This window comes from Elephas maximus, chromosome 4, assembly GCF_024166365.1.
Source record: "Elephas maximus indicus isolate mEleMax1 chromosome 4, mEleMax1 primary haplotype, whole genome shotgun sequence".
Lineage (NCBI taxonomy): Eukaryota > Metazoa > Chordata > Mammalia > Proboscidea > Elephantidae > Elephas > Elephas maximus.
In genome coordinates, this window is record NC_064822.1 from 40,497,124 (window position 1) to 40,503,123 (window position 6,000).

Below are 6,000 nucleotides of genomic sequence, written 5' to 3' on the forward strand. Positions count from 1 at the left end.
AGAACCACACAGTCAGTTTATACCAGGTGGGATAAGGTTTTTTTTTTTTTTTTTTCTTTAAAGTGAGGGAAGTATGTCTATAAATGAGAAGGCTTTTGTTATGATAGTCTTATTAGAAAAAGCTGGGCCACTGGCCATATACTATAAAGATAAGGTAAAGAAAACAGAAGAACAGGACCACAGTTGGTGTATGAGAAAGATATTCAAAAACCAACTCAAATCTTCCTACTACCAGTCAAATTCATAGAGCTCCTGAGCAGGGCAGTCCTTAATCAGGAATTCTCAGCATTTTTACTCTGTGGTCCACTGGGTATTTGACACATTGAGGAAAGAGACTCCTCCTGTACTAACATTTCAAAGCATATGGAAGAAAGAGTTCTGACATTTTCCAAGGTCAGCAACTGCTCCCATGCTATATAGTTTATCATTTTGTCTTCAAGTTTAATTCCAAAGGCAACCTCTAAAATCCTTACATAGAGTTCTCCATCTACTACAATCACAGGGATCCTATGGCCAAGCCCCGGACAGGGATGGCACCAAGTACACAGACACTAAGCTCAAAGGCACAGCCTTCTCAAGGCTCTAAATGTTCTATCTATATATATGCATTCTCTTTTTACCTGCTCCTATCTGGGTAAAAGTTAACTACTGACACTTCGAATTGTATTAAACTGAATTTTTTCAGAAATTTTTTTCACTTTGATCCTATTCAAGGTATTTTCTGTCTCTCACTGTGAAGGGGAAACTTGTCCAGTGAAGTCTCCCTCTCAGTTAAATCACTCCCAGAGTACACGCTGTCCTGATTCTCCTCCTGCCTCACTGGCACTCCTCCTTTGCTAGCTCCTCCTCCACTGACCTCTAAATGTTGGGCTCCTCTCACTGGGTCCAGGAGGCGCTTCTTTATATCCTTTCCCTGGGGCTTCTTATACATTCCCATTAACTTCACATATCATGATTGATTATTTCCAAATAATCATCTGTAGCTCAGATAATCTCTCTTCTGAGCTACAGAATAATATGCTCAGCAGCCTATATGACATTTCCACTTAGACAGCTCATAGACCTTGTGGTAAGTAGCCTCTACAATGGGCTCCAGAAATCCCCACTCTGGTATTCACACCAGGGTTGGTCTATGTGACCAATAACAAAGGTTCCAACAAACAAACAAACTGTGGCTTCCATCTTGAGTTCTCTTTCACTCTTTGATTATTTACTCTGGGGGAAGTCATGTCATAAGCAGCCCTGTACAGAGGTCCATACCACAAGGAACTGAAGTCTCTAGCCAAAAGACAGCTGAAGTCTGTCAATGATTGCATGAAAGAGGAAGGAAGTGGATCTTTCAGCTCCTGTTAAGCCTTGGGATGGCTGCAGCCCTGGCCTACAGCTTGTGTGCAACCTCATGAAAGGCCCTGAGCCAGGACCACACAATCAAGCTATCCTCCCACAGAAACTCTGAGATAACGAATGTTCGTTGTTTTACTCTACTAAATTTTGGAATAATTTTTTATGCAGCAATAAATAACTAAGCCACATATCACAGACTTAATATGTATCAAATAGAACTTTCAATCTTCCCTATCCCTGTTCCTGACTGTTTCTCCCCTAGCCCTCTCTCTTATAGATATCAACATCTACTCAATTTTCAAGCCACCAAATTGAGAGCCGTGCTTGATTTTTCCTTTTCTCACACTACCACATCCAAATCACCAGAAAGTTCTATGGAATCAAAATCCAAAACATCTATGAAATCCATCTATTCAAATATTTATTAATAGCTTGCTTTGCTAGGAAACAGCAGTAAATAAAACAGGAAAGAACCCTGACCTCATGCAATTTACATTTTTCTGGGAGGGAGTAAAGGAGCCCCAGTTGGGCAGTGGTTAGTGTGCTGAGCTGTTAACCAAAAGGTCAGCAGTTCGAACCCACTAGCTGCTCTCTGGGAGAAACATGTGGCAATATACTTTCATAAAGATTTACAGCCTTGGAAATGCTATGGGGCAGTTCTACTCTGCCCTATAGGGTCACTATGCATTGGAATTGACTCAGTGGCAATGGGTTTGGTGTTTTGGTTTTGGGGATGGAGTAAATTCAAAATTTACAAATAAAATATATAGTATGTCATATTGAAATAAGTACTATGGAGAAAAATAGAGTAGGAGGATGAGGAATGCTGGCTGTGTGAGGGTCAGTGGAGTGCTGTACTAAACAGGGTGGTCTGGAAGGCCCCAGTGAAAAAGTGACATTGAAAAACCCACTTTTTTCTTTCTCTGCTGCCACCACTCTAGCCTGAGCTTCCTCAACCTTTTCTAAACTACTTCAGAGGCTCCCCATCATTCTGAGATGAAAATCCAGAGTCTTTACTAAAAAAAAAAAAAGCCACTGCCGTCGACTTGATTCTGACTCATAGCGACCCTATAGGACAAAGTAGAACTGCCCGATAGAGTTTCTAAGGAGCACCTGGCGGATTCGAAATGCAGATTCAAACTGCCGACCTCTTGGTTAGCAGCCATAGCACTTAACCACTACGCCACCAGAGTTTCCAAGAGTTTTTACTAGGCTGCACAAAGTCCTGCACAACCTGGTCCCTGCCTGCATCTCCAGCTTCACCCAAGCTCCAGCCAGAAAGCCCTTCTGGTAGTGTCCTTCATGCCTCCTTTGCCCTTGCAGGTCCCCGTGCAGGGAATGAACACAGGTCCTTTTCATCCTTCTAAATCAGAAGGCCTCTTTGAGGCTTCCTTTTGACCATCACATATGTCCAAAGTGCTCCCTACCCTATTTTCTTTCTCATAACCCTCTGTTTATCCTGTAACTGCCTGTTGAATGGTTGGTTCCTTCTTCGTTTCCTCAGCCTCCTCTACCTCCAACTCCAATAAAAACTTCAAGGGGCTAGCTAGCGTCTCTGTTAACCCAGGTGTCTTTTGCAGGCCTGATGCTTGCCTCAGTGCCTGACATATCCTGGCATGCAATACATACGCATTAGATGAATAGATTGGTCCTTCCTGATAACCATGTAATTTCAACACCAAATAAGAGAAAAAATATTGCTAAATGATAAAATCAGAATCTTATATTCATAAAACCATAGATTTTTTGATCTTGGTAGAAACCAAGAGATCAATTACCTTTAAATACCTAGAAAAGATAAGTGACTTCTACAAAGTCACTGAGGTGGAACCAGAACTTGAATTAGCCTCTGCCCATTCTGGGTCCAGAGTTCACTACACCAGCAGCCCTCTTACTGCCCTGTCTACCAGAGCATATCTTTAGTTACTGTCAGACATGAGGCAGGCTTGTGTGTCGTAGAAGGTACAGGGTAGCTAAGGGCAAGGAGCCCTCCTGGTGCAATGGCTGAGTGCTCAGCTGCTAACTGAAGGGTCGGTGGTTTGAACTCACACCATATCTCCAGAGGAGAAAAGACCTGGCAATCTGATCCCATAAAGATCGAAAAAACAAACAAACAAAATCCAAACCTGCCATCAAATTGATTCCAACTCATAGCGATCCTACAAGGACAAGAGTAGAACTGCCCCATAGGGTTTCCAAGGTGCAGCTGGTGGATTCCAACTGCCAACCTATTGGTTAGCAGCCGAGCTCTTAACCACTGTGCCACCAGGGTTCCAAAGATTATAGCCTAGGAAACCCTATGGCACTGTTCTACTCTGTCATATGGGGCCGTTATGAGTAGAAATCGACTCAATGGCACACAACAACAATATGAGTTGAAATCAACTTGCCGGCACAGAACAACAAAAGGGGTAACGGCACAGGCTTTGGAGTAAAAAGACAGATTTTTCCAACTCTAAACTTTCCAGCAGTGTGGCTTAACCCTCTGTGCCATGGCTTCCTCTTCTGCAACATGAGAAAACCTCACAGGGCTGTGGAGTGGATTAAATTAGGGTAGACAGGTCCCAGAGAAGACCCAGAGTTATTAGCTTTTATTATCAAAAAATATAGACCTGGACATCCTTATTTTGCATCTAAAGTCAAGGAGTGAAAATAAAATGTATTTTGCTACTTTATATTGGAGCCCTGGTAGCGCAGTGGTTAAGAGGTAAGGCTCCTAAGCAAAAAGGTCAGCACTTCGGATCCAGCAGGTGCTCCTTGGAAACCCTACTCTCTCCTGTAGGGTCGCTATGAGTTGGAAGCAATTCTACTGCAAAGGGTTTTGGGTTCCAAAAATATATTTTACATATATATTTAGTAACTTTTATAACAATTAAGCAACATCCAGCCTCCACAAATGAAAACATAATTTCATAAAGTAGCACCTGGAGCATTTTGGTTTGGAATTATCCTTTTTAAAATTAAGTTACTATCTCGATATTGACAGTCAAGCAAGTCATCTGATCTCGTTTTTCTTTGCAGGGTGCACTGAAATTTACTTTTGAAGGGGCTTAGTTATTTCTGGGGTTACATCAGGGCTTTAGGATAACTGCTGTACACTCCTACAATCTATGTGAAATAAAATGAAACCGTCTAAGTAGGTGTCAGAAGTGCTAGGGGCTGTTACTTACAGACGCTCATTCTACATGACAATGTCTGCGATGATTCCTTGAGGAGAGATGAGTAAGTGCTTGTCAGTTTCCTCCACTTCGGAGGTGATTTAAGGGTGAACGGCCTGGTGTTTCTACACAACGCAGGAGTTCTCATCTGTAAACGTCCCCCCTCGCAGATATCACTGCACCAGAGGCGTCTTCACAAATATCACCACAGCGTCGTGACTGTAAATACTTTGTTCATATCCGTAGGGAAGGCGCACCTAAGTGTACTTGGAATTTCTTTACGATATAACCGTGAGACGGTAAGTAAACTGCAAGGCTTAAGGGTATGATTTGACAAGCTTACTGAAGGAGAACGAGCATGGAAAAGCCGCCCCCCACCCACCCCAGGACAGTTCCCAACGACGTCCCCGGAGCACTTCTGTCGAGGAACAACGCGTCAGCGCCGCGCGCAGCCCTGGGCCTCGCTCTACGACCGACTCTCGGCCTCCGGGTTTCCAGTAAGGCTTTCCAGGACCTTTAGACTTCGGTGGAACCTGCCACATCCAAGCCCAGGCCAGACTTCTGGGCCCGAGCGCTCGCAACCTCACGTTCCCTGCCCCCGGGGGTTCCCTCGAGCATCTGGGGACAGGCAGCAGGGCGCCGACGGGCAGGCCGCTTTAAACACCCCTTCCCCGGGCGGGCCGCGGCGGTGACTCCCTGGGGGCGTTAGCGCTCAGGCCTAGCAGCCACCCGGGGCCGCGGAGGCGCCGGCGTCAGGCCCCACCCTTCCTACCAGGCCCACAGCTCCTGCGCCCGCTCCGGCTTCTCCACTCGGTGCGCGCCGTGGGCCGCTTGCTCTCAGCGCCGTGTCCTCCCCCGGGACCAGCCGCAGGGCTCACTCCCTGGGCCTTTACGATCTCCCCACTTTCCGCCTTTCTCCTTCTCTCTGCACGCCCCCCACCCCACACCGCCCTCCTCCGCTAGGCCACGCCCCTCGGGCACCCGCCACGCCCACACGCCCAGAGGCCCCTATCACGCCCACCCCAGTCCTAGGCCACTCCTGGCGGACCCAGACTTAGGCCACACCCGGCGGGCCCCAGCCAAGCCACACCCACCCCGGGCCAACTCTAGGTTACCCACGGCTGAAAGCTTGGCCTGGCGCTGTGCAAGGAGTGCACTTGTAGCAAGAGAGTCTGCTCAGCGGCTGGGGCTAGGAGCCCACTTCCATAGCGCAAGAGTTTACTACGGGTACTCCCAAAATCCCAGAAAGAGAGGTTTCTCATCTTCTTTAGTTTGGCTGAGTCGAAAAAGTTAGGCGCTAGACGCCCAAGGGGAAAGGAAGCCGCTGCATTTTTCCCAGATCCCAGGTCTCCTTAGAAAAGGCAGAACATGAGTGTTTTAGTAGCACTTTTGGTTTTCTCCAAGGGTAGCAAATCAGAGGTGATGCACTGGCAATTTGGAGACACAAACACAATCCAGGTCACCATCCTGAATACATACTATTTTGGGTTTCCATTGT

The 6,000-nt window shown here is 46.4% G+C and overlaps 1 protein-coding gene across 2 annotated transcripts in view; it reads right to left on the reverse strand.

The window, feature by feature from the left end:
• The window catches only part of PTER (phosphotriesterase related), a 77,623-nt gene extending 72,194 nt beyond the window's left edge, over positions 1–5,429 (reverse strand). The window contains exon 1 of one of the 2 annotated variants that reach the window (XM_049881916.1): positions 5,275–5,429. The gene's annotated coding sequence lies outside the window, so the exon portion shown is untranslated. Of the gene's footprint in view, positions 1–4,514 lie in introns of both variants that reach the window. The other variant, XM_049881917.1, reaches the window with a different exon arrangement.
• Positions 5,430–6,000: the final 571 nt, after the last annotated feature.